Raw genomic sequence first — 11489 nt, 5'->3', positions numbered from 1 at the left:
CCAAAACTCCCTCCATTCCTCGCTCCCTCCCTCTGCTCTGGTTCTGCAGGAGTTCACATGATCAAGCAAGGTACCCGAGTAATTACCTGGCATTGTCAAATAAAGCGACCACTGATTCAAATGAGGAGTGAAATATCAAAGACCGGCATTGCCTTTGCAGCCACTACTTATCCGCACAGGAGACAGAGAGGAGATCTGAGAGCTCGGGGACCTGCAGGGAGGCAACAACAACATTCAGCCTTCCCTTCCTGGATAAATATCACCAATGGGAGCAACAGAGCCAAACATGCCCAGGTTCACTAGTAACAGCATATTTATTTGTATAACATATCCCACTTATCCATTATTAGCTTGTGTATACTTTAAAGTGGCCACAGTGCAACTTTAACAAGATGAATTTTGCTATATCCCCGGACCCTCCTGATGTGCATCCTGCTGAGTCTCCCTCAGAGGTCAAAGGTTGGAAATTCATGAACGGTATTGTACTCTGAAGCAGCAGTCACAGGCAGCACGGTTACGCCGTGTTTCCAATATTCTGCAGCAGCACTTTTTCTATATCTCTGGATCACATACAAAGGGAGGAATAAAGAGAAGGTAGTCACCAGGATTAAAACTGAATAGTGCATTAATGTTTGGCAGTGCAAGTCCTCAGCTGCAGAACCACATAATCATTTATAATGAGCAATATTTGTTTTTGATTTTCTTCTTGCTCAAAGTATTACAGTCTAAAACTTTCTTTTTTCCTTTTCTAAATCAGCACACACACTTTTTGCTCCCACCGCACGTTTCTGCTTTCACTACATAATTTAATATACTGTGTAATTTCTTCTACACCTCAATTCAATCAGCACTGACAACGGGACCTTTGACATTTTGACACATTAAGTGGAGGTCGGCCTCAGCGAACAATGTCATTGCGCTGGAAACAGCACCTAAAGAAAAAAAAAACTCATTTCTGATCCCTTCACATTCGAACTAGACAAGCGGCATCCTGGGATTTCTGTTCAGCATAGAGAGAGTACCTGTAATCTGACTCTCCACGTCTAAATGGGAGTTGAATAGGTTACATTGTGCAACACCAAATAAAATGCTTGCAATGCTTTAGTGAGTGTTTTTCATGGTTGGAGGCGAAATGGGGTTTGTGACGATATTTGAGCGTTTAATGCTATAAACACACAGACTTCCCTCCCTCTGGCATATGGATGGCTCCCAGGGACGCTTTGCATGTAAATATTCATAGTGTGATGGGATGGGCGATTAATTATTAAGCACAGCATAGAACTGTAATGCTTGAATCTTGTTTTTTTATTTGCTGTACCTGAGGATGAACATTTTGAGGTGAAATGGGTCATATTTCAAAAAACCGTTCTTCCGGTGAGGCTGAAGAAATTGAAGAAAAACTGTTAAGAAATAGAGAGCAATAATTATCAAGCAGAACATGCGAAATATGTATGAATATACATAATTAACATCATAGCTAAAAGGCAAAGAAAGTTGATAATAACAGCGGAGCGCAGAAACGTTTCTCTTACATCAAAATTAGGGGCATGGCCACTCTAAAACGAATAACATGAAAGTCTGAGCGCTTCCTGTTTAACTTTCCAGGTGAACTCCATTGGCACACATTCCTGAAGCGTTTTTTTTTTTTTTTTTCCCCTCCGCGCAGCTTTGCGGCCTCATGACAAACTGTCACACTGTGATGGAACTCGAGTGGGGCCACCAGTGAGAGGTGGTTAGAGGGCCATACCTGATCTTTAAATTGCAGATATTTGACAACTAAGAAGAGAGCTGGGTCTGTATGGTTGGGTAAAGAACAAGGGAGGAGCAGTGAAGAGTTAAATAAAGTGTAATTTTACACTCATAGTGTTTGCTTGAGTAGAAAAAGCTTCGCTCAAGTAGAAGCTTTATATAGATTCAAAATGCAGATTGCCCCCCCCAAAAAAGAAAAAAAAAGGGAACCAGTGATGCACATCATTTGCGTTGACATGACTCAAAAGCAAAAAGGACCATACGATGCTTGCATCCCTGCCATTCAAGTCATTTGTGTCCTGAAAAACTCTGAGCGGAAATGAATGAACAATTTCCCTAGTTGATGCGTCCTTTTAAAACCCTCATTACGCAAAAGCATTGTATATATTATTGAATCCCTTAGAGGAATGTGGAACGAACACTATGTTCATCTTATCATCACTGGGTTGTAATATTATAATCAATTAGCATGGATGAACTAATTGTCCAATCTCTCACTTGCTAATTAACCCAGGAAATATAAATGGGACAAACTAATGCTCCATTTTTTAAAAAAGAGGATACACAAATTGAGCTCATGCTTTAGTTAACACGGCTGGTTTCTTGAATGGGTTCGTCAATATGTATGAGCTACATCAAAGAGCCGAGATAGAAATGGGGCTTGCACACATGCAAAAAAAAAAAGCGGAACACATTTAAGATCCAGAATATGCAAATACATCGATTCTTGTTGAACTCTGGTGTTTGCATAACATCGAATGACACAGTCTGTGAGAGCTCTTCTGTGCCACTTGTGTACAGACTACAAAACACACTGTCCTCTGGGATATTTTATTTTAAAAGGCACACTCAGAGCGCGGCATAAATACACCGAATTTCAATGCACTCTTATTTCCAAACTGCAGCTGCCTAAATGTGGCTGGAATTATGTAATTGAATGTAAAGCAGGATTCGAGTTTAACGCGAGCTGATCGCTATCAGTCAGTCACACGGATGTCGTAGGTGATGTGGATTCGCCACGCTGCGGTTAGACAAAAGGTTGTCAACATTTCTGGTACAGTGAGGCTGATGAGATTAGAGCAGAGCAAAAAGTTCACAGTGACAAACAGCAAATGAGACACTCGGAGAAAATCAGTGAGATGTTTGCTTGTGTAACTCTAGACGTATGTTTCCAGGGAGTAGCCCTCGGCTAGATTACAGTACAGATGGTGACTAACTGCCCTTTAACAGAAATGAAACTACAGTGAACAAACATATCTTTTAACCCAGAAACACTAAGACAGTTCATTACTTCAAATTTTATAGACGCGGAAACTCACTATTGTGTATAAAAATAAATGTCACGTTCATACAAAGCTGCTATTTGTTTACACCAACACAAAATAAGGAATTGGCCCAAAAACGCCAGATAACTTTTTGTTTTTGCTCTCCGGTCCTTTGTTCTGTGCTGTTGTCAAATTTGAAATTTAATCCTGTTTTCACCTGACTCCATCTGTAGAAGAGATATCCCACATTCTCCTTTAATATTCACTGGTGGTTAATTATTAAAGGTATGTATTTGAATTATAGATATACTAGTTATACAGAAGTAGGCAAAGCAGGCATATAGCCTCAGGCTAAATTCTTCCATTACCCATTATTTTCCAGTCTGCCGTCTCCATATGCCTGCCTCCTTTCCCTATGTCATCTCCAAAAACACAGAGGCATTCCTTTGTACTTACCTACCCCTCCTCACTTTGGCCACCCGAAAAATCTCCCCCACCATACATATGTGTGCTGTTTCCTTGAAGTAGGATGTCACACTTGTCTTAAATATAATGAATCACTATCTTCAAGGCATCCCTGGATCCCAAACACTCCCCACAGAAACCTGCCTAGTCCTCCCTCGTTTCGAGCCTTCCTACATGTCACAAATCATCCGTTGTGGAGGGCTCTCCACTAAATCATTAACATTGTCAGAAATGACTGGGCCAAGAGTGGGAAGAGCCCAGAGATGCAGCAAAGGCGTACGTGCATGTGATGGGAATATAGAATGGTAAACAAAGACACAGCCTTATACCCGGTCTTCCTTTTCCTTGCTGTTCCCCTTTGCCTCCTCTTTGTATTGTTTTTTTGTTTTTTTTTTGCTTTCCCCTTTCATGGGATTTCCGAACAAGAGAGAGGAGTACAGTATGAGGAAAAGTAAAGAAACTGTCAAAGAAGTTTAACAACTCACGTGAAATTGTTAGCCTCCACTCTCAAAACTGCTGTGAGTTTTTCCTCAAGAGTTTTTTCTTAAAGCTCTTCTTTGTAAACATTGTTAAAAAAATATGTGCAGTGCGATTATGTCTCTGGGCCATTTTGATAACGGTATTTGGAAGTCCAGCGTTGAGAGGATAATCAAAATTATGACTTCTTTTCCTCGAGTGGGTTAACTTAAACTGTGACGGCTTTGTTGTCACACAACGATAATTCTCCTGTCACACAGCATTATAGTTTGTTCCATATACAGCGTATATGCCATCTAATGAAATGCAAGCTCCTCGCGTGATGCTACTTATCAGCCGATTTCCCTTTAATGCTATAGCCATACTCTCATCTTAAGTGTACACTCCTACCTATGGTATCATCCATCAAAAGGATTACTAATTTTCCTTCAATTTCCGTTGCTCTCTTAAGAATCTAAAGGATGATTGATAACAGATGAAGGAAAAGCACAGTGGTACTGTTTTTAACCTTGCTCAAGTCATTAATCTGCTTTATACCCATGAAGGTAGTAAAGGAGACAATGAATTAGTCATTAAAGCACAGGTCAGTTTATTAGAATTCCTGATTGAACTGTAAAACGACTTCTCCCAAGATGCCCGAGCAGAAGGAGGAATCTGCAAAACCGGGGAGAAAAAAGGAGCTGAGGGAAGCAAGCGGAGGAATTTGTGCAGGAGTGCATTTTCCCATCGAGAAAATAGCAGAGGAATGGAGCCATCGCTAACCTGCCAAAATAACAGCTAATTAGCACGCAGAGTGTATCTGCACACAGTTTGGTAAAAATCATGCACAAACTGCTACATGAAAAATATCAAATGGATTGTGCTAGTTAACATGCACTCATATAAATGCATGTAACTACACTAAATCATAGTATTTGGCCAAATCTCATGTCTGTTGTTGACGTGAGTGCTGCCTTATGTTTGTGACTAATTATTAAGCCATTTGGTTGCTGAAGCAGCCTGAGACATTTGCCGCTCCCTAAAACAGAGTAATCATCAAATGACTGGCAAAGGGGTCATGAGACCTGGCTGAGAGGATGTAATAGATAAGATCGAAACCAAAACACGGTGCAGTGCTGGCAGTGTTAAACAAGTGGATTTAATTTGTCTTGGGGAACAAATTTGTAGTAATTAAATCCTGCAGCTGCAATATCTGCGAGTGTGAAAATAAACGGAAATAAAATTCATCGTAACGATCAACAATTTGTTTTTTTAAATCTCTAAATCTGTTCCTGCCAGAGAATTATCAGAGGGGCAATGTTCGCATAAATCTGCTGAAAATAGCTGGTATTAAGCAGCGTAAAGTTTAAGAGTTGCAGTTTGCAAATGCTACATTCCACTCCCAACAGCATGGATAAACACATTTCACAGTTATGAGAATTCAGAATATGACAGCTGAGATATGCCATTATTAGCCAGCATTCTCAGGCATGTAAACATCTTAGTCCATTAAATGGTGATTTTGTGGCCTGCGTAAACTCTGTTTCCATGGCAGCAAACATAATATTGTTTATTTATGTAAACAAGGGTGTTTGTGGATGGGATATGAAGATCAATATAAACAGCCTACCCTAAATGACCTGAATGGGGTTGTGCTGTTGTGGGATATTCTGTTATCATCATGCATCACTTGCAGCATGCAGGATGGTTTTTCAATTTGCCAAAAAAGTGTTTATTTTATAACTTGCTTGAACTGTGAGCTGTTAGATTGTTTTGAGACCAATTGCAGCCGGAGGGCTTTCAAGAGCTGATTGCGACGTGTCATTCTTACCAGGAAGGCCACTTATCACAGTGGCCGACTCCAGAGGAGCTGGCAGGGCTTTGGGGCTCTCCACTTAATGTTTTGTCTGTGACACAAGAAGTGAACTGCATTAGTTTAAGGAATGCCTGAATCAGGCACACCAGGTGCTTTGAGCATGTGGGCACACAGGCTTGACTTACACTGTGGTGGTTTCTTGTTTACAGCCATGTCTACAGACTGTCACCCCAGTCTGTCTTACTCCGTAACTAAATGGAACTTTCATTTCCTGGTTTGTAAATGAGTCTCTCCCTCTGCTTTTGTTTGATATTTATTTATTCAGTTTATGTGACAGGAACAATGCACATTAATCAACATCTCAGCTTTCACGTCACTGTAAATGTGTCAGACCCTCTCTCCCCTCTCTCCCCCATCCCCCCCCCCCCCCCCCCCCCCCCCCCCCAACTCTCCTCCCTCCTTCTCTCCTCTCGCTGTCGTTTCTCCTCTCCTTCCCTCGCAGTGCAGTAGCCTCAGCGTAACTCCAATCAGCAAATCAGCACAGTAACTCTAATGAGTGAAATTGCTTATGAGGGGAATCTGTTTCCGATGGCGGGCCCGATGATTAATGTGCACTGACAACATGTCTTTCCTCAAGGAGCTTTGCTAGGCTGTGGCAGATGTGTGACGCCACCTCCTCAAAGATGGCCTGCTCTTCCTCTGAAAGGCCGACATTCAAAGGGAGAGGGATTAACTGGAAATGCTTCTGTGGAAATTACGTAAGCTCAAGTGTTCAGGACAGCCCAGGACTGAAGAGTGATAAAATAGTATTAATATATTAAGGATCACATCACACTTTGGTTTTCTTGAAGTTATGATATCCATGTAAAAACGTACGTACACACTGCACTGACACAGCAAGTTCTCCACAAGAGTAACAGTCTCAACAATCTGCACCAGTTCCAAGTTGGATCAGTGGGCACAAAAGCCCACTGATCCAAGTACTTCGGTAACCTAACCATGCAGTATTTTTAATGGTTTATATAGTTACAGAAGTTCATTAGCAAGTGAAATTGGATACACGTAAACTGGCTGAATGCTTTATGTTACTGTTTGACTTTTATTTAGAATAACCGCCAAGGATGCCGGTTGTTGACACTTGAAGTCAGAAATTCCACATATCTCCAGCTCAAAATGATATCTCATTGGCTGGCATGAATATTTCTTTCTCCAATGCAGTTGCTTGTAATTACAGTGTGAGTGATACAACCTGAACCTGATAATATGCTGAGTTGTGGTTGGAAGGTAACACTACAGGAAACTTGAAGGTGGTAATTTGCTACAAGGTGTACAAAGCAGATCCAGTTTTACACCTACACAACTCTCACTGCAGACAAGTTTCATGAAGCAATCATGTTTAAAAGTAACTAAAGTATGACAACATTTTTATTCTTATTTATATAAGTGTACAGATTAGAAATAATAGAAAGGGCATTTCAAGTATTCAGTATTTGTTTGAAGAGTTGATTTTAATGGAGTTCAAATGTGCTTTCTTTCTTTTTCTTTTCTAACAGAGCACTTAGATTTTTCGCGTATTGCATCCACGAGTTGAAAAACAGATATTATCCATGTCATGATATAAATCTAGAATTACTGCCTTGTTGTTGTTTGCCTCTGCAAAACATTTCAGTTGCATTTTCCACGGGACAGCTGTGGCTCAGGAGGTAAAGTGGATTGTCTAAGCTTTGACGTGCAGACCGACTGAGGCGGAGATCAAACCATCAACCTTTCAATGAGTAGATGGTAGAAGTGTGTAGAAGAAAAGCCCTGCACAGATATGTCTATGAACTGGTGAATGTGTCTTATAGTGTAAAAAATGATTTCTTTTCAAGAGTGAAAGAGTATCTGTCCAAACTAATACATATGTAGTGTAAACTATACAGAAACTTTCAAGCAGGACATTAATTACTATCCCTAAACTAGTATAGAGTGAAACTTGGGTTACAAACTCCCCCCTCAGGTCCTAAATGACTGCACTGAAACGTGGCCAGAAAGGTTTATTTGCAGAACATTATGATTTCACAGTGAAATGTAATCACTTCTTCTTCTGTACAGTTTTGCCATTATTAGCGTGAATTCTTGAGTTGTGGCCAAAAAAGTCTTGCATAAGGTCACATTGACCTTGGTTTTTGTCTTTGCTCAACCAAGTTCTGCTCAGTTTGTGCCAATTTCTTAAGCATAGTGTCCATGGGGCCGGGGTGGATGCATGGATGGACACGCTGCTTTTACCTGCACGGCCGCATAGCTACACATACAGTAATGTAGGACTGAATCCTCGTGATAGTGTTATATAGAACACAACCTTGGTCTATCACTTGTGATGCGATGGTGGTCTTACTGAGCTCAAATTAAGAAGTGTCACATGACACATTGTTACACATGAGGGGAATCCAGTGGCTGGAGTTCAGCACTCCTGCTTCAGCTGCTCAGCTGTTTCCATTCCATCATGCGTGTACATTTCATCCGGCTCCTGTTAATGCTGAGAGATTGCTCACAACTAATGGCCGTTTCTGAATGTCTTATTAATGCTACATGAAATTAGCCATTTATTTGGACAACTGTTTTAAACAAGTAATATGATAGCAGCAACAAGCACACCCTTCTGCTTGCTGTGTTGGAGCTGCAGTTTAAAAAGTTACTGTAAGCCATATATCATCTGCAATAAAAATGTCCATGATACATTTCAATCTTTTCACTTTCTAACTGTATTGGCTCAATAGCATGTGATGAGTTTAGATTAATAAGGAACTATTCATCTCCACACTTCACACTTCAAGAGAATTTCTTATCTACCATAACCATTCCCCAAATTACATTACACAGAGTCTGAAACACTTATCCTTGGTTTGTAAGGGTCTAATGTAACATGCACCATTATCGAAGATTTTCTACCTAACGACCCAACTAACCCGAACACTCCTTTCTTCATTCCAAGCTCGCAGATGAGATGAGACCCCACTGAGCCAATGAGCTTCAACAAAACTGACTTGATTGCCAGGGATTTAGCGTCAATGATCCTAGAATAACAAGGAGCATATTGTACCATCAGCACAGGGTTGCACAGCCAGGCCTGTTCCAGGTTAACAGGCTTTCAGATGCCTGGGCTCAATGACGGAGGTAATGATCTCATGATCCAGCAATACAGGTGAATAGATAACTGCATGGGCAATGGGGACTATAAAGGAGAAAAACTGCATAGTAGAACAAGTGGACACCTTACACATTGAAAAATGTGTAAAGATAAATTCAACAAAGGGAGATTATTGCATCATATTATTATATTGTTAAACATTTTTTAAGACTCACAGGGTGAGAGCAGTTAAATAGCAACAGAGTTAAACATAACAAACTCATGAGAGATCATGATTAGATCATGAGATACTAATAAAAAAATAACTATGGCATTGTGTCTATGGAGCGCATGTAAAGTATCAGCTTGCAAACAAGTCATTATCACAGTGAGACCACTGACGTTGTTACGCATCGCTGTCAATATTATGAGTGGAGCTTCAGTACTTTGCACAACTCTATATGAAGTGGTTTGACACTCCCACTAATTGTGTGTGACTTTTATCAAGCATTGAAAATTCATTTCTTGTAATTTCCGCTGCAAAGACACCTTGTCAGCCTGTCCCTGCCAGATGCCAAAGTAGTGGCGAATGAGTGAAAGAAAAAAAACAGCTCATTTTGATTATTAAGATATGATTGACACCAAAACAAAGAGCAGTCATAGTGCATTGTGCATTTGTTTTTAATTTTCCACAAGTTTTTAATCACAATATATGACATCTGTCACCGGGAGGCCTCTGTGATGTGACTGACGGAAAAGGCACATTTGTGGTGGAGGCACAACAGAGTGTTTATATATGATGCTTTCTGCATGTGTGCATAAAAATGTCTGCAGTAAAGACAAGCTTGCATGCATCTATATGCAGTCCTTCTTTGTCTGCATGTACATATAGGAAACGTGCACGTGAGTTGACGCTGATAGGACAAAAGCAAGGTAGCATTATCATTACTTAACATATCTGCCTGCCTGCGACCACCACTCATAAGCTTAGTCCCTGTCGCTAACCGCCTTGGGAGTTCAGATAATGTTCCGTGGCTGACAGAAGACAGGTTGATAGCTGTCAGGGACAGAAGCAAAATAGATGACAGGATTTCATTGGGGCACCTCTAAGGCGCATTAGGGACCTCAGGATCCCAATCCCCAAACATGCAATGAAGAATCATTTTGTCACAAAGGCACAGGGTCGCCCATCACTGTCTAGTGCATGCCTTGATTAATCGTAGGGATGGATCAACATTATGTCCTATTCAGGGAGATGCTTAATTGCCTCTGCCATCCAACTCATCCATTGCCCTAATGATTGTGCGTCTGCTCCTCTGGACACATGGGTAGTCTGGCGGACTGTAGCTTAGCAGGACAGGACCCCCTTAAACATCATCACCAGCTGAGAGCTTACCCTCTTCAGACACCTTTACCTCCCCCCGACTGCGAATATGTGGATAAATGGAGCCGGCTTCATCGCCCGTAGCCCCGTGTTTATATTCACAGCAGAATGTCTGCGAGTGTTAATGTATGTAGATTTCATTTCTGATGAGTGATTATTTGACTGCTCATTTTGCCTAAGATTTATGGCACTCTCTCTATCTCCTGACTGCAGTGCCACTCTTATCTTTAATAAAAGAGATGAGGACATTAATCAGGTTTTGTTGGCGGCCCTTACTAAGACATTAAATGTATTGTATGGGGTGAGTAAACACGCTTCACATCCTTCTCTCTCACAGTAGAGAGAGACTGGAGGAAGGAGGGTGAGGGACAGGCAAGAGGCGAGTGAAAAGGAAAAAAAAAAAACCTCATTATATTTATCATAATTTCACATCTGCTGTTTTTGAAGCAATGTACCATGAGCCCATAAAGTGTATTACAACTGGGCATAAATTCAACTGATTTGTGGCTGGAGTAGCTAATTCCTTGAGTACATTTTAGAAAAACAAGCACTGAGCCCTGAAATTGCAATTCTATAAAGGCTTTAAATTACTGAGTACAGAATCAAGAACTTGCCTGATGTGCTGCGCATGGTGACCGTGTTATAGGGGAAAGCAGCACTCCCAAGATAGAGACAATAAAACCTGAGATGAGTGAGCCATATACTCAAACAAAATAAAGGAAGAGAGGATGGGGCTGGCTACAAGATGAGGAGAAGTGACTATCAAACCCCTTCATCTCATTTTACCCTTTTAACCACAAGGATGCATTTGAGAAGACACATTTAATTCTCTTCCTCTATAATATCAATCTCTCCCTGCTTCATCCAGGAGGAAGACCTAGTGCAGGGAAGCCAGAACCGCACGCAAACCCTCCTCATTCAGACGTAGTAAAAATGATACGAGTCTCATCATTAGCACAAAGGGGAGGATGTGTACTGAGACACTCCTGGCCAGCCAAAACAGAAACAGCCGCACGCATTTCCACCTATAATATAAGCTTGTGCACGCACAGTAACACACACCATCCATTCATTCATTTCCCAGAATCACTAGCAGATATTTATGTTTTTCACTTTAACTGATTTGTATGACTATGTGATGCCTTCTTCACAAACCATTAAAAAAAGAAAAAGAAATCAGTTCCCACTTTTTATACAAAAGTATTGTTTTGCTATCACACAAATTCAAGGCGTCACGATGTCTCA

Source organism: Oreochromis niloticus, linkage group LG19, assembly GCF_001858045.2.
Source record: "Oreochromis niloticus isolate F11D_XX linkage group LG19, O_niloticus_UMD_NMBU, whole genome shotgun sequence".
In the NCBI taxonomy this organism is placed as follows: Eukaryota; Metazoa; Chordata; class Actinopteri; order Cichliformes; family Cichlidae; genus Oreochromis; species Oreochromis niloticus.
This window is presented reverse-complemented; position numbering follows the sequence as displayed.